Genomic DNA, 26455 nt, shown 5'->3' on the forward strand with positions numbered 1-26455 from the left:
AAATCTGGTACTGCTAACTACCATGTTTTTTGCAGCTGCAAACTCTATCAGCCTCATACCATTGTCAGATGTTTCACTGTGGAGACTGAAAATTGAGACCACAACCTTCAAAATTCCGAAAATCGGCAGGTACCGTTCTATGGGGGCTATATGAAGGCGTGGACCAATACCAACAAAATTCTGGGGGAAAGTTTTGTACCACCAACGAACACTTAATACCAAATTGCACCCATTTCGGTGTGATAATGAAGCTAAACCCTTCAAAATACCGAAAATCGGGTGGTACCGTTCTATGGGGGCTATAAAAAACGTGGACCAGCTACGTGGACGTAGCCCATTTGCAATGCCAAACATCCTAGGAGTAATAGAAATTTCTATACCAAATTTCAAAGCTCTATCTTACAAATAGCGAGCTGTATCTTGATTTCAACAGAAGGACGGACGGACCGACAGACGGACATGGTTATATCGACTAAGAATTTTACCCTGATCAAATATACATATTTTATAGGGTCTCCGATGATATTTCGATGTGTTACAAACGGAATGACAAATTTAATTATACCCTCCATATTATGGTGGAGGGTATAAACGATTTATTGACCTCTGTCAAAATGCATCCAATTTAGGTCGAAAATCTAGATAATAACGTCTAAATATCTGAAATACCCTTATGTCTCAGCTATACCAAAACGTGGTCCTATGTCCACAACTTTTGGTGGAGAAGTTTATTTATTTTGTGCCCTAAGTTCCAAATTAAGCAAATTCAGACGTATAATGCAGATAAAATCTAAAAATAAATTAAATCGAGTAAGACCGCTTATGGAAGTTATACCAAAACATGAACACTAGGGTGGTTTTAAAAAATGGATGTCGAATTTTTTTATGCGGCACCCCCCTAAAATTTTAAGTTTTGCAAGATTTTCAGATTGCCAAAGTTTGAACACAATCGGAATATGTTAATATATTTTTCTATAGTAATTTGAATAACGACGACCATTCCAACAGCGAAATGTGGATATAGGCCCACTTTTTAATCGCTATAGCAGAGGATTCTACGCTATTTTCAGCTTTTAATCATAATATGATATTCATTACAGTTATGATTTCCATATAATCATATAATATTCCACCAACGAATAAGCCTTGACGGGGTGCTTAGCACTTCCATAAACGAGAGAAATTCAGCTGAAGTGTATACAAATTAACGCCGTTTTTACTTGTTCATGCATATTATGTATATGTAAAAGGTGCTTTAGGTCTACCTAGTACTAATTTGCATGTTACATTCAAATACACAAAGACATAATGTCCCTTACCAAATTGTGGTGTAGTGAGTGTAAAAGAATTACAGTAAAGGAAAAGCAAAAAATACCCATTTTTAGACGAGGACATAAAATGAAAAAGCAAAGCCGAATTAATGTTTATAGCCTACACCACACTGCGGTAAGGGGTATTATCTCTTTGTGCGTTTCTATGTATCATACAAAGGGAAACTAGATAAACCTGATGTTCCTTTAACGGATATGCATCGCATCGCATTCTGGGTTGATTTGGTATAAACATAAGTTAACAAAATTAAATTGAATTTAATCAATATTTTAGAAATATATGTACCTTCTCGTATTAGAAATTGTTTGCATTTTTTGTCTTGAACAGTGTTATTACATGTTTTCTAACACCTAAAGGAACGGAGGATTACTTTTAGTTACTTTTAGTATTATCTAATAGAACTGGTCTGTTGATTTACTAAGGCAACCTATTTCTCTCCTTCATTTAATAAGACAATTAAGTGATTCATCACTCATTGGTAATCATTTACTGATGATAGCGCGAATTGAAAATGGATGAGGTTTTTGACAAATAGTACGAAGTAGGTATATATGGTCAGTTCCAGAACTGCAAGAATCTACTAATTTTTACTATTTTTTCGATATCATAATGGAAAAAATGTTATCGAAGTTAAAATTTGTAAATTCTTGCAAGTTCTGCAACTGACATATAATGTCGGACAATAAGTACAGCCGACCAGGTGTAGACCTTCTTACAAATGCTGTGTTCCAGAACCTGCAAGAAGCTACTATTTTTTACTACGATAACATTTTTTCCTTTATGTTATCGGAAAAAATAGTACAAATTAGTAGATTTTTGCAGTACTGGAACAGACCATAATGGTGGCGTTAACATATAAAATTGACGATTCAAATGCCTTCAATCAAAACAATCAAAAGTGTCCAAAAATAACTAATACGGGAAAAATACTAAAAGGGGCATGAATTACATCGCAAAAGTTCGTAAACACCATAGAAACCTCGGTGACCTCCTCTTTACTAAAAAATCCCTAGTTGTGCTGGCCAAAAAAATCAATTTTCATTATTTTTTCTGAAAAAAACTACCAATATTTTTAGGTAAATCTTTTATTCCTATGAAAGAGCACATCTTAAACCACCTTTGGAATTTTTGGTGTTGAAAAATATTGCACAGTTTTGTGGTAAATGCCTGCCTGCCAAATCCATTTTTGTAAAAGCTCGAAAACGAATGGGCCGACCTTCATATATAGCATTTCCAAATTAAATGAAACCTTTTCCAAATTGAATGAAACCTTTTCCAAATTAAATTAAACCTTTTCCAAATCAAATGAAACCTTTTCCAAATCAAATGAAACCATTTCCAAATTGAATGAAACCTTTTCCAAATTAAATTAAACCTTTTCCAAATTAAATGAAACCTTTTCCAAATCAAATGAAACCTTTTCCAAATCAAATGAAACCTTTTCCAAATTGAATGAAACCTTTATTTTTATTGAAAGAAAAAATCCAGAATATTTTGAAAAGATAAAGAAATAAAAAATATATGGATTTTCAACGAAGTTCTAAATTAAATTCTAATCTTAAGTAATGACATAAAAGTGTAACTCGCTGCATGTCTTGCTTCCTTGAACATAAACATTTCATAATTTTTGGCCATCAATTAAGGTTATAGCGAAATAATCCTAAATAGAGAATTTAGGTTTAAAAAATTCCAAATAACACTGTGACACAAAATGGAGGTGAAAATCTGGGGCAGAGATAATTCCTTTTGGGGATGAAAGCCCTTGGTGAGTATATTATGAATCCCGAAGGACAGATCCGCCGTGAGTCGAAGTTCCGAGTTTTGGCGTGATTAAGTTTCTGCTGAAGACCATATAAGACATCTGAAATTAACGTTTATCTTTGTTAACAGTTGTTTTAGCTTATTTATGAAATGACTTGTCTTCAGTCAAATCGAATGAGGATTATTTTCGTAGAGCATTTCGACTTTCTAACTCGCTTTCGTCAATGTCCTTTTCGTCCCTTATTTTAAGAACCGCTATAAAATTACCACATGATAACGTTTTTCAGCTTCGAAATATTCTTTAAAAATGTCGCTCAGATAATGTTGGGTACGACCCTGATTGAGAACTAATCGATTTTGTCGCGTTTTCATAGTCTGTTGTTTGAGGTGTTTGACACAATACTCAATCACATCAACGGTATTACGATCTATCGTCCGATCGCGTAGTACGCTCTGGCACACAATTTTATTTTTGAAAGTTTTTTTTTCAGTATAATTTTTATGCAATAACTTAATAAGTAAACGAATACACATCATGATAGAAATAAACCGGTGTAATTTTAAATTTTTAATGCCATATTCAGCAACGTTGAACCCAATAGTAAAGGCATTTTCAAAAATAAAATTGTGTGCCAGAGTGGTACTACGCGATCAGACAATAGATCGTAATATCGTTGACGTGATTGAGCATAGCATGAAAATTCCACAAGCAGCAAATCGTGAACCACTTCATTAGGTAATACAATTAGCCCTGTTTTTATTAGCAATTTTTTAAACTTTAATTATCTCTTTAGCATTATTTCGCTATAACCTTAATTGATGCTCAAAAATTATAAAATGTTTAAGTTCAAGGAAGCAAAACATGCAGCGAGTTACACTCTTATGTCATTATTTATGATTAGAATTTAAGTAAAAAATTGTTGAAAATTGTGGCTTTTTTCTTTCAATAAAAATAAAGGTTTGATTCAATTTGGAAAAGGTTTCATTTGATTTGGAAAAGGTTTCATTCAATTTGGAAAAAGTTTCATTCAATTTGGAAAAGGTTTCATTTAATTTGGAAATGCTATATTTTGGTGCGCGTTTAAAGAACCTAATAATCTTGTCTTTAACGAGAAGGAATTTTCAAAAATCTATTTTAACAAAAATAGTGACCTGTAAAAGTCAAAATTTCGATTTTAACGAAAAAATGGAACGATTTCTGCCCAAAAATCGGCCAAAAAAAATAAAAAAAATCTGTCTCGCTTGAAGATAAGGTTTTTATGTATTTAATAAGCTTAGCAAAACATACGAAGATCAGTCTATCCGTTTTCGAGCTATCGTAGGCACCTACTTCAAAAATGGCATTTCGAGAAAAACGCGTTTTAAGTTTTTATTTCGGTTTACATGAATAAAAAATGTATTTTTGGTAAAATTACAAGGACTCATCTATTCCTGGTCCATACAGGAGCTCTTCCGCCGACGATGCAGCTTGTGAAATGGAACTTTGGTGTTGCCTTGGCAACATTCTTCCTTCACGAGTACACTCGGCCGCACGTCTCTCTGCCAGTGCAATTCGTGCTTGGTCGATTTTTTAAGCATATTCGTGTGCGTTTTGTTCAAAGCTCACTCCGATCGAGCTCAAATAAAATAACAATTATTTTGTACCTTCGTAAAAAAGACCAATCGCAATGTAAGCTGCTAAATTTACAACAAGTGCTCCACTTGAAAGGGTTATGGGGCAAATTTTCCAAATAATATGATTGAAGCTTTCGTTGCTGAATGAAGCCGCCGACGCATCTTTCAGACTATTTTCAAAAAAATATAAACTAAAAACTAATCCTAATGATCTCGGATTTTAATATTAGCAATATACAGGGCCAAGGAAATTTTGCGGCCCCTGTGGCACGTGTTAACATATGCGGATTGTGTTCAAACTTTGGCAACTTTAGAAGGGTGCCGCTTAAAAGAATCCGACATCGATTTTTGTAAAACCACGCTAATGTAATTGGACATTAGCTGTGTAGTTTATATATTTAAAAAATCGATCGCTTTTGATTTGATTTGTCCAATTTTCGATGTTTTTGTTATGAAGACGAACTGACCAAAATATATCCTACTAGTTCTCTTGTTGTTTTCCATATATGTATGTACCTGTTTGAATCAATTGCTATTTGGGGTGTTTTCCATGGACCCTGATAAACTGGGATCTAGTGTTCTAAGAAAAACAACGTCTTTTTTTCTGGAATCTTTTATATGCACTGTTTTATTAAAAGTAAACAAATGATCTTAACAAATAGTACAAGTCACATTGTAATATAGACTCGTGTGTAAAAGAGAGAAGCAGAGTGCACATTAGGGTTATGACTTTTTTACATCGTCGTATCCATGTATGCTATTTTGACGAGTTTTAACCTAAGATTACACAAAATCTTAATTATAAAGTGCTAAAGTGCTAAAAAAACTGTTTATCGCCGAGTCCGAACGGCGCACAGTGTTGTCGCTTCCATACAAAAGTGGACAAAAATAGAAGGAGTTGACCTAGGTTAATGAATTTTTGCACAAGTATTTATAAGGGCATAGGAATGAAAAATTTCAACTTTGGTCCATATCGGTTCAGATTTGGATATAGCCCCCATATATATCTTTCCCCGATTTTGCTATAACTCGGTCAATTTTAATCGAATAGCGTTCAAATTTTATATGTGATATTTTTTTATGCCCCCCGAGTAGTTTCACCGATTTTCGTAAAAATCGGTTCAGATTTGGATATAGCTCCCATGTATATCTTTCACCGATTTTGCTATAAATCGCTCAATTTTTGAAACATAGCCTTCAAATTTAACATGGGATGTTTTCTTAAGGCCTTTTTAAGTTTCACCGATTTTGAAAAAAATCGGTTTAGATTTGGATATAGCTCTCATATATATTTTCACTAAACACGCAATGTATGTGTAATATTGATTAAATTAGGAAAATATGACGTAATTATCCGTAATTGAGTGACATCCGGCGAAATTTGATTTTTTTTCATTCCTGTGCCCTCATAAGTACTTGTGCAAACATTCATCAACCTAGGTCCACGGTAAAACTGAACAGGGGCTTGAGGAACATCCCATGTTAAATTTGAAGGCTATTCATCAACAATTTAGGAGAATTATAGCAAAATCGGGGGAAGATATATATGGGGGCTATATCCAAATCTGAACCGATTTTTACGAAAATCGGTGAATCTATTCAGGGGCCTAAGAAAATATCGCACATAAAATTTGAAGGCTATTAGAATAAAATTGACAGAGTTATAGCAAAATCGGGGATAGATATATATGGGGGCTATATCCAAATCTGAAACTATTTTTGTGAAAATCGGTGTAGCTATTCAAGGGCCTCAGAAAATAACACGTACTAAATTTGAAGGCTATCCGATCAAAATTGAACAAGTTGTAGCTAAATCGGGAAAGATATATATGGGGGTTATATAAAATCTGAACCGATATATCTCAGAAGGTTGCAGGGAAGTTTTTTTATTTGGAAGAGAGTTTTTTATTTGGAAGAGAGGTGCAATTAACGGATAATAAGAGCCGAGGTGGCAATAGGTGGCAATCAAAAGATCTGCTCTACTAAATAATAAGAATTTGAATTTTCTTTTTTTAAAATTTAAATTTTGATTTCTTGATAACGGTACATTGCCCATGCGCAGTTGATGTCAACTTTTTGTACTAAAATTTTATATTTATAGCCCACCTATCAAATCCTCATCCAAAAATTTCTAATTTTCATTTGATTACCGCTTTAGATTACCTGGAAAACATTTTTCATATTTAAAGGTCTATAACTTCATTATGGATGCACATATCGACAAAATTCTTTCAGATTCGTTGTATGGGATGTTTTAACTGTAAGAAAAAATCATAAACATATGTAAAAGTTAGCATCACAATTTTTGATTTTTGTCCACGCGGCAACACTGTGCGGCGTGTCTTAAGACACCACTTTGTAGAGAAGTTTTACATGGCTGAAATACTCAGGAAATGTCGCCAACATTACTGAGGAGTATTTTGCCACCGTTGAAAATTTTGATGTTTACTGGCAGGGGAATCGAACCCACGACCTTCAGCGTGCAAGGCGGGTGAGCATACCAATGCACCACGGTGGCACCCAAACATAAATTACTCCCGTTATCTAAATCAAACATACCACGAGTAGCATTTTATTAAAACGACCCCCTACAAGAAGACGGTCCGCCTACACACATATTTATCATTCTCAGGTGGGCTGTCTTTTATAAAAATAGATCCCCTTTTACCTAAATATCTCTTCTTTACACACGAAACCCTCACCCAGACATTCACTATTTTTATTAGCAAATTAGCCTTTTTGCTACGTCAAGAGGGCCTTATGTCTGTACGACAGGTACTATGGTTGTTCAATATCACGAATGGTCTACAACTGCATCTGAGTTACACAAAATTATGAATTACAGTGGATGCTGAATTAACCCACATGAAACTCAATCTAAATCGTCCTTAGGACACTTACTTAAAACAATGCAAAAAAGCGCCATGGTATGGTATGTATCCTTTTTTATACCTTCCACCATATAATGGAGGGTATATTAAGTTTGTCATTCCGTTTGTAACTCCTCAAAATAATCCTTTTAGATCCCATAAAGAATATATATTCTTGAACAGCGTACAATTATACATTGATATATCCATGTCCGACCGTCTCACATTGGGGCAAGATTCCAAAAAACGGAGATTAATTCAGGGAAGCATTTGAGTGATCTAATGTTAATATTTTTCGAATGCTTACACTTCAATCAATATAACGGAACACAGTTTTGGTGCAAATTGAGGGATTGGAGAGGTATATTCGAAGCCCTCATAAATGGGTACCATAAATACTATGAAGTGTTTTTACGGTTTTGCCTTCAATTCTTATTTGATGAATCCAAAACCTTCTAATATGATAAATTATTGGTTAAGCTAATATTTGGCAAAAAATTATTAAGTTAGGTCAATATTTTAGTGTAGCTCCCATACAATGGTATCTCCCGATTTTATGTATTTCGAGGGTCTTGACCACATTTTTTAGTACATTTATCTGAAAATTAGGATTTATAGTTCTGAATGCCTAAGAATTCATAGTGTGAAAATTTTTCAATATAGGTCAATGTTTTGGTATAGGCCCCATATAGAGGTGCAGTCAAATTTGGGAGTTTTCGAATATTATATGCATATATTGCAACTAAACTGGTTCAAATTGTGAATTGTACATTTTGAAGGGATTGAAAATATTTCTATCAAACATCATCTCTATATATTCTCGTTTTGGAATAAGCTCCATATAAAATATTCCGCTACTTTTTTAACTCTAAATACTTTTTAAAAATAGGGAAAATGGCTACATTTTAAATTAATTTTTAACATGCTTCTAAACTTCTTTTGCCATAAATATGTTTTTCTAAGACTTAGATTCCTAACTGAAGTTGACGATTCCATTCTAAAAGGGGCACTTTTGATGCGTAAAAAATATTACTCTTTATATACCAAAATTTAATTTAATTGTTTATGGTGCTCTTTAAATTATTAAAAATTCTTTAGCTTTATGACAGTGTAACTGTAGAAGTAAACAATATATGATCTTGACATGTTGGTTAAAGACTTACAATTTTGTACCATATTACCATGTAACGACAGTTATACAAAAAACCGAATTTAATTTATTTTAATTAATCTCCATTTTTTGCTATTTCACCCCTTGTGTATCGCCATCATTTTATATAAATCATTATATATATTAACTATAACATAATGGTAGACCTGCACAAGTTGTGTTATGTAGGGTGACTACAGACATTAAACCAAAACACGACATACTGTGCAACAGTAACAGGGAAAATGAAGACAAAAACCCCAAAATGCAAACATTTGACCCACAGCTATTTCCACCATTTTTGACATAACTCAAAATGAGCAAACAAGGAGCAAGTTTTGTTTGCGCAATATCAAAGAAAACAATCAAGAGAAAAATACAAAAAAAAATCTCACGACCTTCTCGACACTCTTTTTTGTTATACTCCAATACATTTCAAAATTATGCAAAATCTGGACACATTTTGAGGAATTTTTTAAACACATTTCTACAAGACTTTTTCAGTACAATTTTTTCCTAAAATATTAAGAATTACCTCTGCTTGAAATATCTTTTTTGAAAATGCCAAGTTTATGTAGAAAAAACTACGTTATGGCGATTTAAAAGCAGCAAAACTTAATAATTTTCACCTGTTTCTTAAATTTTAAAAATATGTTCAACTTTAACACTGTGCTACACGAAAAGTAAACAACATACGACTTTGCTATTTTGGCTAGTGAGGTAGAATTTTGTACTCGTTAACCCTGTCAAGACAGATTATCAAAAATTTGTGTTTCAATTTTTCAATTAAGACCCGTTTTTTTCAATCTTGCCCCAACGTGCGTCTGTGGAAATGACTCTAGCGTCCAAACGAATTGAAGTAGGTGGAAACAATTTTGGTGTAATGTACTGTAGCTCTGTAGAACATTTGATATTGAAAATCACCTATATAGGTCCACCTTTTGGTAGAAGCTCCATACAAAATAACGTGTCGATGCTTTAATTAATTTTGAAGGTATTAGTCCCATTTGACCCCAGAATTGATTGTAGTTTGGTATTTTGAGATTCCAGAACCGAAAAACAATTTCTACTAAAAATTGTTTATATTTGGTGTAGAACGGTACTTTCCGATTTCGGCTCTAGATACATTATGCTATCAAAATATCAAAATGGTGGAAATGTCCACATTTTGGTATAACCTCCATATAACGATTTATACAGAATGAAATTGCTGTAATTTTTTATTGGAATGTACAACGATATCACCCTATGGACCATTATTATATGTTTTCCTTTACTATTGGATGGATTTGAAAACGGCAAATAATCAAATTTGGAGGCATTAGATTTATTAGTTTCACATTTAAAGTCAATGACAAGAAGGTTCTCCTTGAAATCTAATGATCACTTTTAACTTAAAGTTAACCGGAACTCTATAAATTTGTTCGTAAAATCCAAACTTAACATAAGAAGACTTGTAATAATGGGGGTATGAAGGATTTGTCGTGACTCTAACTTGTTATTTCGAATTCTCAATCGGTAGAAAAAATCCAAGTAGAAAATAATCAATATAGTAATATCAATATAGTACCAATGTCTCATTGGTATTAAACCTTGTTTAAAAGAAAGTGATATTCTTCTGTTAGCATATCGTCGGTGTCATGCTTAAGTGTTCCATACGCCATTTTTGACTTTTTGAGATACAGGTGGTTTCTATGTTTCTCCTATCTGATATAGTTTCCGAGATATCCATGCATCGACGCGAACGCTTAAGGCCAGAACAGAATCAATCGTTGCTTGCTTTGCTTGCATCCCCAAATGTCAAATTATAAAGGAATGCCAGAGCCTCTTTGCAAATCCGCCTGCGTTCCCCTTTAGGAGGCTCTGGCATTCCTTTATAATTTGATATTTGGGAAGCATGCAAAGCAAGCGACGATTGATTCTGTTCTAGCCTTTAAACTTTTTTCAGTTATGAAGTTAATATTTTAAAAGCTTACAAGTTTAAAAACACATTTCAACAATCAGAACGTGAACTTTCGCTTTAGAAGTATTTAATTTGAGGCAAAGATGGAAAATTTTTTGTCAATTTGTTCTATGTGATTTAAAATATTTCACATTTGTGTCATATGTGTGGATATGGAACAAATCGACAAAAATTCTTTTTTTAGATAAATCTCTATAACTTTTATATTCAAATACATATTCCTCTATATTTTTGCAAATTTGTATATACTATTATTAATATTTCAAGTCAAAAATATAAATATTTTCTTTAGTCAGCTCCACGCAGTTGTGACGCAAAACATTAAAATGCTATTATCTCAAAACGGACAAATGGCGTATGGAACACTTAAGCATGACACCGACGATATATTGCTTCTCACAGAGCGTACTACCTTCATAAGCAAGACCACAAATAAGTTAGTTTTCTTAAAGACACTAAGAAAACGGTCATGGTTTGCCAAGCGTGAGAGTTTTACTAACGCACCATGCATTAATTCTGACAACTAGAATGGCTAAATTCACCCCTAAAAACCACTTTATGAGCGACAAAACACCACACTGTGGGTCGCCTCTGGTGGCTGATTTCCTTACGGAACTCTCTTCTATATTTGAATTGATGAACGTGCAATTCAGTATCTTATCAATCCAATTAGTTAGGATAGAGGAGACATTCAGTTGTTCACATAAGGCGGTTTCAGTTGATTTTCTCCAGAGTTGGGCAATCTAGTTCCTAATTAACTGTCCTAGTTTCACAAAGTATGAGTGATGTCATACAAAATAAGGTATACAATTACGTATAAGAAGTTCTTCATACAAACGAGGAGGAGGATTGGAACCAGAACTAAATCGTCCAATTGAACTATATTGACACAACTGTAATTTTCTCTGAGAATAAATCAATTCCCTTTTCTAAATCCATCATTGACCAAATGTGTTCCTTTAATATTCTTTAAAATACATTCTTGAAACAATCATAGACAAATAGTACGTTACGCATCACTAGACATCGGATTTTTGCATGTTTTTTATTTCTCATCCGATTGGACTCAAATTTTGGATCTAGGCGTTTTAAGGGTCAATTTTTCGATATTTGGGGTCATATCAAAAACATGCAAAAAATATGCAAAAAATATGCAAAATATATGCAAAAAATATGCAAAAAATATGCCAAAAAATATGCAAAATATGCAAAAAAATATGCAAAATATGCAAAAAAATATGCAAAATATGCAAAAAATATGCAAAAAATATGCAAAATATGCAAAAAATATGCAGAATATGCAAAAAATATGCAAAATATGCAAACAGTTTTTGGCCGAAAATCGTCATAAAAGTCGTAAAATTGTCAATTAATGTTAGAAAAATCGTCAAAAATCTTCAAAGTGTTCTAAATTAAGATAGTTGGCCGTTTAACGTCGATTTTTTTTTAGCAGATTATTGTGTTTTCGAGACCTCTTACAGTGACAGTGTGGTATAAGGTATAAAAATATGGTATTGTAATACAATTTTTTTATTATTAAACTATGCAAAAATATAAAATGTGATAAAATATCATAATATCATAAAATATCATATTATAAAATTCAATATTTTCTTTGTAATAATTTGTAGCGTTGGGCTGGTTATTAATCAAAGGGAACAAATCGATGTCGGATTTTTTAAGGCGGCAACCGCATAAAGTTTTTAGTTTGGTCAGATTTTAAGATTGTCAAAGTTTGAGCACAATTGGAATATGTTAACATGTGCCACTGGGGCCTCGACGTTATGAAAATCTCGATTTTTTGGCTATTTAGCGATTTCGGCGACCCATTTCTCTGGAATTGTTAAAGCTTTTTGTCCATATTAAGCATTAAATTAAAGGCCATTCTGTTCTTAACATTTCTTGCCGAACAACAAACTACGTACGTATTACAGAATTCGAGATAATAAAGCCAATGTCCCGAAAAACGTGACTAGGTACGCCTTTGTGCGAAAATGGAGACTATTAAAAAAACATTTTCTTCATTTTTATAAATTTTTGGAATGAAAACAAATGTCTTTTACATTTCGTTCTAAATTAAATTTATTCGAGAGTCAGACATCATGTGGTTTTGGAGCTATGTGGGTACAGCTGACTACTTGAAGAACGCTCTGTATGTAGTTCGCAAGTTGTTTACCATCCTTTTCGCCTCCTAGAAATTCGGAGTTAATGTTTAATCTCTTGAACAACAAGAATTATGCCAGACCTTTTGCTAGGATTTCCGGCAGTTGCTCTTTTAGAAGTTTGGATCGAATATTTCTGAAGAAATTCGAATCTTTGCTTTGTTAAGATTTTTGTCGCCTTTTGGTTCTTTACAGCGTTTAGCACCGTTGGATCAAACAATGCCAGGTCAGCAAGTTCAGGACTAAGATACCACAGATTATTAATTACGTTGTTATTTCCTTTTTCTGAAATTTGTGTGTCAATGTTTTCATATTTCAATACATTTTCAATGTTTTGATGATAAACGTATCGTAGAATCTGAAGAACCATCTGTCCCGAAAGCAATCAAGCGTGGCTTCAAGAAAATCGTAACTATGCAATTGTCATTGGTGCTGGACCCCTGTAAGGGGGATCTCTAGATCTCTAGAAGCTTTATCCATGAACAGCGGAGAATAAACCGTGAAAAATAAACGCAACAGCTTCAAGGAACGAGGCTATTTGTGTGCACTGGCATGGACAACTATTACCAGATATTCTCAAATCAGAGAGGAAAAAACGGGTTGCTGTTCTGGTATCACATGGGGGTAAAGAACAAATCCTAGGCGTTCCTGAAACTGACAGTAGCTCATGGGAGAAACAAGAACTAGCAGTGTACAAATGCCTAGAAAAATGGGGTCTCACCAGCTCGAGCAGATATTAGGTCGAGAGCTTCTGTACCACCGTACAAACTTGTAAGAAAATTGTTGAGAGGGATTTTTGACTGCAAGTTTGGAAGCACATCCGGACATCAACCAAACATATTCAAGCGATTTCTATAAGAATAGTCTGCGATTGATAAATCCAAGTTCGAAGTAGGCGAGAGTGTTTTAAAACTACTGCCCAGCCCACTTCCCAAGAACAAGAGGCCGTAGGAGCACCTTGCGTTTAAATCGTTCGAGGCTGGACGCCCCCAGAATGTTTTTTTCTATTTTATTTATTTATTTGGTATCTCACACGACAACAACTGAGTAATATAATTGAGAATTTGGGTTATTGATTTTACAAAACGTATAATGAACAAGATAATTTTTATATAGATATAATACAGGATATATTGGGTAAATATTATCAATAGGTAAAAAAATAGAGACAATAGATTGAGTTTAATACAAAAAATAGTGAAAACGATATTCAGAAATATTTTTAGGTCCAAAACAAGACCTAAACCGCATTGAAGATTTACTTAATACGAAAGGCATTCACAAACAACTATCAGATAAAGGAAATAACAATATGATAAATCATATGTGGTACCTTAGTCCTGACCTTATTGGTCAGGCATTGTTTGATCTGATAGTGCAAAACACCGTAATGATCCAAAAGACGACAAAAATTTTAACAAAACAAAGATAGAAATTTCTCCAGAAAAAATCGATCCAAACTTACAAAAATCAACTGCCGAAATTCCTAGAAAAAGGTTTACCAGGCATAATTACAAGTGAGACTTAATTGTTGTTCAAGAGATTAAACTTTAACTCCGAATTTCTTGAAAAATATCCTGCAACTTGACCACAGAACATTAATTACCAGGAGGGGTAAAGGATGGTAAATAACTTGAAAATTGTGAGGAGTCGAGTTCATCACCAAGCTGACATCTGTACCCAGATGGATTTCAACGCGTAGTTATCTATGAGTTCACAGATATCTCCCGTGTATGCAACATTTTATAATTTCAACGCATAGGTAACGTTACCGAGTCAAAAACGACCGTGTTACTTACACCAAGGATTTTACCTGGTTAATCGTTGCCAATGTGTTAAAAGTTGTAAAACACTTCTATGTGGCAATGATTTTGCGAAATCATGAATGAAAATCACCAATATTACCACAAGATTTCAAAATTTACACGCCTCGGTAAATGGCATGTAGAAATTACCAAACGCGTAGGTAAAGATAACTAATAGGTAGCTACCTAACCGTCTGGGTAGTTGAAATTACGGGCATAAGTAAATTAAAATATGTATGAACAAAATGTAAGCAAGAGTTTGTCATTGAAGCCATACAATGAATGTACAAATTTCTATCGTTGTAAAAACAAAATTGCATTTGAAAAAGGAAATGTTTGATGGATAGCGATGCCATTCCACGGCCGATATGTCTGATGGGTCTCTACAAAAGGTGGTTGTGGGGGTTCGAATCTTCGGCTTTCCTTTTTCACTTGCAAACATCATCGGTCATTAAGTTCGACTCCAACGAGAAATGAATTAAAATTAATATTAAAATAGATCTTCGCCCTAATAGGCAACATTTTCAAATAAAGTAAAATATATTCGTTTTCATTCGCAAAAATTTGATAATATAGGAAGAAAAAAGTTGTTTTTTTTTAAATAGACTCCATTTTTGCCCTAAGGCCTTTTTCGGGACATTGGGTTTATTATCTCGAATTCAGTACCACTTACGTACTTTGTTGTTCAGCAAGAAATGTTAAGAACAGAATAGCTTTTAATTACATGCGTAACACGGGCAAGTAGCTTTAACCGTTCCACATACAGGGGCCGTCGAAGTCGCCCAATAGCAAAAAAATAGATTTTCATAACTTCGAGGCACCAGTACCACGTGTTAACAGATTCGAATTGTGCTCAAACTTTGGCAATCTTAAAATCTAACAATGCTAAAAGGTTTAGGCGGCTCCCTGGCTACAAAATCCGAGATCGATTTGGTCCTTTGAGTTAAAACCAGCCCAATGCTACAAATTAAATTAAGATGCTACAAACAAGAAAATATTGAATTTAACATAACACGTTTGATATTTTATCAAATTTTATATTTGTACATAGTTTAATAATTAAACAAGTAAGCAAAGGCTATAGTCGGACAGGGTCGACCATACGATACCCTACACCACTACCCTGCGAGTTAGCTTTCAGCAAATCAAAGTTTCTTTTGGACAAATAAGCTCATTGTAAGAAATACATTTTTGGAGTCTGCAACCTTATCACATTAAGTTTAAATAACAATATAATAATTGTTCCACAAACATCACAGAAGGGACAGGGCGTGTACCACGATTCATATTACAGCAATAGTATGGGGCCTACTGTTTATCGCCGAGTCCGAAAGGCATGTCTTAAAACACCACCTGTAGTTGAGTACATGGTTGAAATACTCAGAAAATGTCGCCAACTTTACTGAGGGGTATTTTGCCATCGTTGGAAATTTGATGTTTGCTGGCCGGGAATCAAACGCCCGACCTTCAGCGTGCAAGGCGGGTGTGCAAACAATTGTACTATGGTGGCACCAATAAGTAATTTTAGAACGGACTGGACCTAATTTTTTGCATATTTTGACATATATGCTAAACCATATGCAAGACTTTGTGCCCTAAGTATCCCATCGAATTGGCTGAAAGTTTGTATTAAGTATTCGTTCATCAAAATTTTCGACCTGAAATTGATCGGTATAGGTCCAGGTCTTCATATAGCTCCCATAGAACCGTATCTCCCGATACCCGGTATTTTGAAGGTTGTGGCCTCAATATCAAACTGAAGTGACTGACATTTTGTATTCAGTCTTCGTTGGAAGTAAAAAAACTTTCCACCTGAAATTTGTCGTTATATGTCCACGTCTTCATATAGCTCCCATAACCAGAACCTACCGATTTTCTGTACTTTGAAGGTTATGGTCTCAATATCCCTCCGAATTGGCTAAAATTTGGTATTAAGTCTTCATTGGGGGTATTCAACTTTCCATCTGAAATTTGTCGGTATAGGTCTAAGCGTTCATATAGCTCCTATACAACGAAAGCTCACCATTTTCGACATTTTGAAGATTGTGGCTCTGGTTAGAGATTTCTCTATTTTATTGACTTGTCTGAAGTGAATTTCAAACAGAAAAATGTACACATAAATATTTTAGAAGATATTATTGAAATATATGTAGCACACGAAAATATGTGAAATACAGAAATTTTCCATATGCAAAAATAATATTTGCATATGCATAATTTATACATTTCGCATATTTTTGCATATGTGATATATTTCGATTGGAATTTAATTAGAAGCCAAAAATATGCAAGTTTTACAAAAATAGGTGTTGCATAAAATTCCGCTGTCGACATATCATTGAGCTGATATTAATAGGGGTGCTCTGATTGATATGAGAGAAGGCTCCCTTGTCCCTACTGGGATGTTTGTGGAACAATTATATACAGTACATTTTAAAAAATATTCTTAAATTTGAAAATTGGCGTTGTTTAGCAATTTCTGCTACATCTTTAAATTTCGAACAATTGGACAGGATCCACGCAATTTGTAAGAACTGGGAATTTGTCTGTCATGATAGAGGAAATTTGTAGCATGGGAGGAAGATGTGGTTCTCTTCACAAAACTCATTATATCTTAGGTAGTAGGTCCGTTACCAAGCACACATATTATTGCAATTTTCATCAGAGGAAAGATCGGTAGTTAATTGTTCATATATAGGCGACTTTGCCGGTATATGGCCTCCAGGGATTCAAATATGGACCAAAAATAAAATGTTTTTATTTAGCATACAAAAGTAATGGTCCATTGCACCCGCTAAATAATATCAGGTCATCATCAAAAATTGTAGGCATCTTCTTCGACTTAAGCCCCTACCTCGTGCAAAATTTCGTGACTATTGATCTATAACTGCGACCTCTAGTATGATTTTGATTACATTACAATATATATTATTAGGCTGTAACTCTGTTATCTGACTACATAAATCAACATTATTGGCATTAATTGAAAGGGCAAGAGTTGTCCTTCCAAATATTATTTATATGGGCGGAATGTGTGGTCCAGGAATAAAGATATTACCGGTATATTAACAATTTTCACAATTTTCACACAAAAGTTGTGGTCCATTTAACCCTCTAAACATCATCCGATCACCATCTCAAATTGCAAGCTTCTTCTTTGTCATATAATCTTACATTATTTAAAATTTCGAGGCGATCGGACTATAATTGCGACATACAGAGCCGCTACAAAATCGGATAAAAATTTAGTTTTTGGTCCATTTCACCCGCTTAATATTTCTCGATCATCACCAATAAGAATAGGGATCTATTCTGATCTGAACCCGACCTCCATACAAAATTTCGTGACGATCGGTCCATAATTGCGGCCTGGAGCGTGTTTACAATTTATAATGGACAGACGGACGGACGGACGGACGGACAGACACACATCTCAAAATCGCTTTATCTCGTCGAGATATGAAGATTGGTATACCACATTGGGGGTCTCCGACGAATATTTCGCGGTGTTACATGAATTTTTACCAAAACAAACTTATAATACCCTTTTCCACATTGTGGTATAGGGTATAAAAATGGTATTACGATACCATGTTTTAATACACTACACCACACTGTCGTAAATGGTCTCAATAACATAATAATCTGCTGAAATAATCGACGTTATACGGTCAACAGTCTTAGTTTAGAACACTGTTATGTATTTTTTGATGGTTTTTCCAACTTTAAATGACAATTTTACGACTTTTATGACGATTTTCGGCCAAAATCTGTTTGCATATTTTGCATATTTTTTGCATATTCTGCATATTTTTTGCATATTTTGCATATTTTTTGCATATTTTGCATATTTTTTGCATATTTTGCATATTTTTTGCATATTTTGCATATTTTTTGCATATTTTGTGCATATGCAAAATATGCAAATATGCAAAATAAATACGAAATATGACCCTGCCATTGAATTTAGATTCCTTTGAAACGAATTTTGGTCCAATCAGAATCTTCGTATCTTTAATATTAAAAAATATGCAAATATGCAAAATCCGATGTCTACGCATCACTATCGCAACATTTGAATTGTTAGTTCATATTATTTGCATATTATAATCATTGTTATTATTAATAACCGTAAAATTTAATTACATTGCATATTAATGTATACACTGTTACAAACCACCCTCTTTCGAAGAAAAGTTCAGTTAAATAATAAGAAGAAAAATAATAAAACAAATAACAATAGAAATAAATCCACATAAAATAAGGCTGACTTTGTATATAGAACTAAAAACAATGTTGTTTTTTGTTATTTATTAAAATTAGAAAAAACAACTTCAAAGATAAACAAGAAGAAGAAACATCTATTAAAACCACAACACAAACATACGTACATGTATACACGAATACGAGTACTTTAAAACATAACAAGAGGAACTTTATAAAGAATTTTATGGTCAATGTCACAAAAAATGACAAAACAACAAAAAGAAAGAAGAAGAACAAAAAACTGGAAAATGAAAACAATAATAACACAACAAATTTCCCAGTACAAAAAGAAGAACCTTAACAGCAACAAAAACAAAAAAACGACTACCCACAATATCTATTATATCATCTAATTGAATTCAAATCTTGCATAATCCAATATTCAAAAAAGAACAAAATAACAATTTCCATTTAGTTTTAAAGAAGCAAAAAAAACAAGAAATATGAAATACAAAAATGTCCCTTTCATGCCAAAAGAAACGACAGGAAATTGAATTATTTTTGCTGGTTGGGTATGACTGGATGAATGGTTAAATATATAGCCATTTGTTCGGACATCCTTAAAACGTTTCATTTCATTCTTTGGCCGAGTGGTATGTTGTTCACTTTTAAAGCCTACAAAAATATGTTAACCCTAAAGCATACCAAGCGAGACGAAACGATAGCTTTTGTATGCAAAGTGGAGTATATAACTTTATAAGTGGCATCAAATAAATCAGGTTATAAAATGCATGATGACCTTTTTCCTACACACACTCAAAAAGGCATAAAATTAAAGTCTTAATTTATTTTTCAAAAGCTTGACCAATAAAAATTTATTTATAATTTTGGACGTTAGGAGTACCACTACACTTTATAATTGGACTAGATTTAAGCTAATTAATAATTTGTATTAGCATTGCTAAATCTAAAGCTTAGCATTGCAAAATCTACATCTGAGATTGGCGCGGTCCTTAGATGATGACAATTAAAAGTTAGCAAAAAATGTGCACATTTTATAATACTTTTTTAGGAATTATCCAATTCTGGAATTATTCAATTCTGGAATTATCCAATTCTTACAACTTGTATTGTAATTTAAGTTTAGCTGTTTGCCTTATTTTACCACCACAGCTTAATAGTTTCGGACTGTGTGAAAATGTTATATGCTAATTTTCACACAGGTCGAAAATCGTGACTTGGAAAATCCGACAACGAAACATATAAACAATACTCAGTAATGATTAAAATCCCTCAGTAGTGCGATTCTGTAACTCTCTACCGAAGGAATTAACGACAAATGTCGTTAGTTAGCGATATTTTTCGGTAAGTGCTATTCTGTATACAAATTTTACCGATTTTTGTCGGTATTTTATTATCGACAATCATCGGTCAGTTACCGACGAAAAAAGGAATCGTTAAATTAACCGACATAAAAGAATTTTTCATATTTTAAACAAATATATCAACGAATATCACATTTTTAAAAAATTACGTTAGAATATATTTCATTGCAAATAAAAGGTAAGCAGAGAAATATTCCTTTACGCATAAAAAAAGAAAATTCTGCGACATATGGGGGATCCTTTCGATGTAAGTGACAGGAAGCTTATGACACTTTACAAATTGAAGATGGATACATTTTATGAAATAATGGATGAAATTGGGGGTCACTTGGAAACCTCCAGAATTGCGGGAAAACTCTCTGAGAAAATAATAACTATTTTCAGTACGAACGAAATATTTTTAAGGATATATTTCATAACAGTTGCTTCATATATAAAAATGTATGGGTGGTATCGATTAGCATCAACAATAAAAGAAGGAAGAATATCACCATGATCGTCATATTCCCTGATAATACGTAATTCTGAAATAACTGATCAATACACACAATTTAAAAATTCCTGTTCAATATATACATATGAAATATTAGGATTCTATACCTTCCGTTTCACTAAAAAAAAAAAACAATTCAACCAATTTGTCGATTATTATACCGTGTTTCCATTAGAGCTTTTTAGAGCTTGTCAGGTTAACATCCTTTTTGAGATATCGTCCTATGGGGGCTATATGAGGGCGTTGACCTACGAGTATACCGAAAAATTTCAGGTGGAAAATTGTATATCCTTAACGAAGACTAACTACCAAATTTCAGTCAATTCGGTGGGATATTGAGGTCACAACTTTCAAAATACCGAAAATCAGGAGGTACCGTTCTATGGGGGCCATATGAAGGCGCGAACCTATACCGATAAATTTCAGTTGGAAAGTTGTATACCCTTAACGAGGACTTACTACCAAATTTGAGTCACTTCGGTGGGATATTGGGGTCACAAGCTTCAAAATGCCGAAAATCAGGAGGTACCGTTCTAAGGGGCTGTACTAAGGCGTGGACCTGTACCGACAAGTTTCTGGGAGAAAGTTTTATACCCCCAACGAAGACTAAATACCAAATATTAGCCATTTCTGGGGAATATTGAGGCCACAACCTTCAAAACACCGAAAATTGGGAGGTAAGTTCTATGGGGGCTATATAAAGGCGTGGACCTATACCAACAAATTTCATATGGAACGTTTAATACCCCAAATGAAGACCAAATACCAAATGTCAGCCTTTTCGGTGGATTAATGTGGCCACAACCTTCAAAATACCGAAAATCTGGAGTACCCGTTCTATGGGGCCTATATGAGGGCGTCGACCTACATATACCTACAAATTTCTGGGGGAAAGTTTTGTATCCCCAACGAAGACTAAATACCAAATTTCAGCCAATTCGGTGTGATAATGAGGCTAAAACCTTCAAAATACCGAAAATCGAGAGGTATCGTCCTATGGGGCTATATCAAAACGTGGACCTATGTAAACTTTTTATGGTAGAAATGTTTCTTAGCCTCTGGAAACACAAAATACAAAGTTACAACCGATTCTGTGGTCAAATGGGACTAATACATTCAAAATATCGTAAAGTGACGCGTACTATATACGGGGTGTTATATGGGGGCTATACCAAAACGTGGACCTATACAAAACAAACTTTGGTAGAAATATTTTTAGCCTCTGAAAAGACATAATACCAAATTACAACCGATTCGGTGGTCAAATGGGACAGATATCTTAAAAATTTCTTAAAACAACGTCGCATCACGCATTACTTTGTATGGGGGCTATACGAAAACGTAGACCTACATAGCCCGCTTTCAATACCAAAAGTCCTACGTACATATAATAGATTTTTCCCAAATTGCATTCACCTACTTCAATCCGTTCGGACGCTACAGTGATTTCCACAGACATGGCTATATCGATGTAGAATTGGACGCCGATCAAGAATATATATCGCTTGTGTCTACAATGATTATTTCGAGTAGTTACAAACGGAATGACAAACTTAATATAGCCCACATCTTATGGTGGAGCGTATAAAAAATTACAGAAACCCACTACAGGGGTTGCAAACAACATCGATGTGAGCTGCAAACATTGATCTGTCGAATTTCTTTATTCGCATCCGTCTTAGTATACGAGTATAGGTACGACATAACATAGCACTGGACATCGACGTTTATTGAGCCGCGACGTTTATTTGGACTTCTTGGTGAATAGTTAGTGAGCACGCGTTCAAACACTTTTCAGCAGGAGCGCCTTCATCCATTTTCACAGCAAGTCCACGCAACTTGTACCTTGTAATTTCATATGTTCAAGTATGTAATGGAACTCATACCAGTTCTGGTTAGTTTTCTCCCTTTATTTCCATATATGTATTTGTGTCGCGACATACAACATAAAATTCTAAGTCGATATAAACAAGTCCGCCCAAGAGAGCGGCACCTTTCGATTTTCGGTATTTTGAAGGTTTTGGCCACATTATTTAACCATCTAAAATTCGGTATTTAGTCTTCGTTGGAGCTACGAAATATTTCTGCATAGAATTGTTGGTATATGTAGACTAGGGCTATAACCAAAAAAAAAAAAAATACCACGACAGTACCATGTGCGGAATATTGTCCTGATAACGAAAACGCATGTTCTAGTGCAATCCGCACCGACTGTGATTACTAAAACCCTTTTGATATTTTTTCTATTTAAAAATTTAAATTTGCGTTGTTTGAATAAATATTTATAGAAAACAAATACGATTATCACAGGCAAAGTCATTGAAAATAGTCTGTAACTTTCGCGAATTCGTTGCAAATGACTCTCTTGTCCGATAGATACAATAAATATGAACATAAAATCAGCGAGTTTATAAAGAAAAACAAAAAAAGTTGCAATATTGTCATATGTGCATTAAATGCTCTGAAATATCACGATTTGATAACAAATTGGTCCAGAATGGTTTGATATTAATTTTAAATTAGATTAATACTATTAATATGTTATAACGAAAAGTGTATATGTATGTTATTATAACAAATAAAATTGAATAATGCATTACTGAACTTCAATGCTTTTTGTGCGGAAACTTTTTCGCGATAAAGAAACAAATTACACCGTATTTCATAACAGGTTTTCATGCTCTACACGGCTATGCGATGGTATTTTTGATATTTGCAAAAATTTCAAAAAAAGTTATAACCCTAATGTAGACGTTTTGATATAACCCCTTTTTTAAATTTATAAATTTATTAGCATAAATTTGATTAATAGATTAAAGAATCAACTTATGTGCTTAATTAGCTAAAATAGGAGACCAAAAATAAATAACAACAAACATATAAATCGATGTCTCTCATTGAATGTTTTCTACAATTGAGTGAAATTCATATACGGCTTGTACTTTTAATTCAAATTAGAAAGAACAGCAAATCAAAATAATGCAAATATTCGTTTCGATCGATTACGTCGGCGCAAGCAGAGAAACGATGGTAGGGTAGCGAGAATAGAAATAAGAAAAAGAAACAGTGAGACATCGATCAAAGGGACAAATAGAACTTACATGCAAAATAAAAATAATAATGAAATAAATTGAAACATGCAAAAATAAATAAAAAGACAAACACTCTTTATAACGATACCGCCCGATTTTCTGTATTTCTAGTGTATTAGATATCCGATCGATTCGAGGAGTCAACAACGATTCGGTCCATTTCCTAGTAGCAGCCTCTGAATGTCGACGGACGGACGACGTACGCTGGATGTCGTGAAGCTGCAAACACAACAATTAGCACAAGCCTGCTCGAATCAACTGACTTACATGCTGGAAGACGGCACTTCTTATGCCGATTATGTGAAAACGCAATAGCAAGGAATAGCCACTCTCTTCAAACTGCCCTAAAATCTATGCTTAAGTATCACCTAAAAATACATGGTACGATTGAAAAATGTTGTGAGAAGAGGAGAGAGGAGAAGCATGTTTTCAGAAGAAAGAAGAATGATCTGTAATTTTTGAATGGATATAGACATGTTCAACCATTTTCGGTCTAGTAGTTGCATAGGAATTCAAGGTCAAAGTTAAAATTTTGAGTTTTTTAACATTTTGCATCAAAATATGAGTGTCTTTGAGTTTTTAATATGTTCCAATCCATTAAAAACGTTCAAACACCAATTAAAAACTAAACCATAAAAAACCATAAAAATACGAAAAATTGAATAAAATTAAAAAAATATTTTTTTTTTTCAAAAAATTTAAAATTTCGTCAAACATTTAAAAATACTCTCTGGGTTTTCATAAAACTCATATATTAAAAAATGTCAAAAACCGAAATTTTAACCCATGTAATTTCAATAAATTTAATTTAAACTTAAACAAACGGAACTGGGAGGACACAAGAATATATGGCCTGAAAGAGAAACACCCTCAGGCAATATTTTATGAATACCAAACCTTGTTCCCTAAAATTTCTAGTCCACCGAATTTGGAATTTGACTACAATTTACGTGAGGAAAAATAAAATATCTTACTTAGTGTAAACGCTACGGTAATTTATTGAAACGGTTCTTAAAGACAACAATCCTACCTACCTAAACAAACAATGAACACAATATCTGCTACAGTTTCCGAGAAATAGCTATTTCTTTCTCACCCGTCTGTCCATCTCAACCTCATAATAACGTTACATGTCGCAATTTTGATGGGACCGTCACGAAATGTTGATGGAGGTCCTGAGGGGAAAGAATATATCATATTCAGGGGTCAGAATGGGCAAACACTTGTTTGAAGAAAAATTCAAGGTTTATATGAGGAGTATTCCAAAACCAAAGCCTGATTATGAACCCAGTAAAATCTTCGATGCAAAATCATGAGTTGAATCATGGGTGCAAGTGATCTGGCATGTCATCTTTTTGTCATTTTCACTCATGAATTTTATATGAGCGTGACCCCCAAAAGATTTTTTGGATCCTAAACATGTCATTTTAACCAATGCATTGACATGTCATTTTCACCAATACTTTGGCATGTCATTTTAACCAATGCATTGAACGTCATTTTCACCCATTCTTTGACATGTCATTTTAACCAATGCTTTGACATGTCATTTTCACCAACCCCTTGGCATGACATTTTCATGTCTTGTTTGGAGAAATGCTCTATTGAAATATAAACAAACAAAACTCTTTATTAATTCAAACGAATTCACGAAATAACTACAATTAATTGATCAGCAAAAAGTTTACATCCAAAATTGCAATGTAATCACCACCGCTGCAACGCAAAAGATTACTTCCTCCGTTCTCCGCAACTGATATTCTTTCATCTCACAAAAGGTTTTTTCTATTATCTTCCCATCACCAGTTCAAATTTCTACATGGACTCCAAAAGTACTCCTTTAAGTATTTTTATTTCGTAAATTACTTTTATTTTATAATTTTCTTATTTTATAACAACATTTTGGAATTTATACTCTTTTGTTTAGTGACGGAAATATGTAGGGATCTACAACCCGGCTTGCTTTAGGGATCTCTAAGAACAAAATGTAACGAACGGGGAGGAGAGACTTTTTCTGGAAAATACCATTTTTGCTTAATTAATTTATTTTTAATTGTTTCTTTCCCAAAGTCGTTTCTTCTTTATTTTCAGATTCTTGTTCCTTTTCGTTTCGGACTTTTTTTCAAATTCCAAGAAGCGAGATTTGATTGATTTCGTTCTATGTATGTCAGATTTAGAACAGACAAGAAGTCCGATTCTATTTTCATCTATTTTTAGCTCGATGATTGGGGCTTCATTTTTATTGCAGACATGTTGAGCTTCATACAATACCAACTGGTTAGAAGTTTTAGTTGTCTGATATGCAGGAAATGTAAGACAACATCACGACGACAGTTCTATCAACTTTGGTCTGTTCCAGAACCTGCAAGAATCTACTAATTTTTACTACGATAACCATTTTTCCTTTATGTCAACGGAAAAAATAGTAGAAATTAGTAGATTTTTGCAGTACTGGAACATACCAAAATGAAAATAAACAGGTGTGTAAATAAAAACACAAACATCATCTCTATTGGAACGATGGAATGGGTACAAATGCTGATGAAAAAATCGGATCTTTCACGACTTCCTTTGCATTGGTTCAAATCCTAATGAAAAGATCGGATCTTTCACGACTTCCTT

This window comes from Musca autumnalis, unplaced genomic scaffold (assembly GCF_047663935.1).
Source record: "Musca autumnalis isolate F117 unplaced genomic scaffold, ASM4766393v1 scaffold_1, whole genome shotgun sequence".
Lineage (NCBI taxonomy): Eukaryota > Metazoa > Arthropoda > Insecta > Diptera > Muscidae > Musca > Musca autumnalis.